Raw genomic sequence first — 958 nt, 5'->3', positions numbered from 1 at the left:
TATTAATTTCCCCCTTTTACTTTCTTTTTCCGAAATTAGTATAAATGAAGTTATATCTGAAAACTTATGTATTTAACAAGAAATTTTTGAAAAATTATGAATTGTCGAAAGATGCGTTGTTCTCTTCAGCTTAACTGTGTGAGCTGTGTAGCGATAATGTTATTCAAACACATTATGTAGCAATATAATTTCCTAGATCGCGATATCCAATCCTGTTCGAGACGTTGTCGCTACATCGCCGGAAATGAGCGCAATGACTGTTCTCGAGTTTTCTCAACTGTCAGAGACGGAAGTGCATGAACGACCAGGTGCGTAGATGCATGTACGTTCACGCGATCGACGAAGCGATCTTCCGTCCCCTACATCATCTTCATCGTGTTTTATCATATACCATATCTTCTTTTTAACGAATAGAGTTCAATTTCATCGTGTGTCTTTTGTTGTCAAACTGAATTTCTCAGTGTGTTGATGCAAGTTGCCGATTGTTTGCCGTAAAATTATTCATGAAGATTCGCGCGTATTTGCGAAGGCAAAGTAGTAACTTGCATCGCCGAGTATGGAAATTTTCTTCCTGGGCCGGATAGCTAGCAACGCTTATTGGTATTCTATTCCTAGTCTATCGCTATATTCTCTTGCACGATTCATTGTTCATACCTGATCCGATGTAGAGAATGAAACAGAGAAGGGAGAAAGAGAGAGGGGGGGGGGAGAGGGAGAGGGAAAATGAGAAGGAGAGAGAGTAGGTAAAGCAGACTGTATTTCATTATTGCAACACGTGAAATCGCGAAGCATTAGGTGAATAAATTCAAGAATCATTTTATACGTATAAAATAAATATTGTAATACTAATGCATATCCGTTAAAGAGTAATTGATAAAAATAAATTCGTAAAGATTAAGATAAATGAAATATTAAGGAGAGAGAGAGAGAGAGAGAGAGAGAGAGAGAGAGAGAGAGA

Source organism: Cyphomyrmex costatus, unplaced genomic scaffold (genome assembly GCF_001594065.2).
Source record: "Cyphomyrmex costatus isolate MS0001 unplaced genomic scaffold, Ccosl1.0 scaffold135, whole genome shotgun sequence".
NCBI lineage: Eukaryota > Metazoa > Arthropoda > Insecta > Hymenoptera > Formicidae > Cyphomyrmex > Cyphomyrmex costatus.
The sequence above is the reverse complement of the archived record's forward strand: the minus strand, read 5'-3'. Positions refer to the sequence as shown.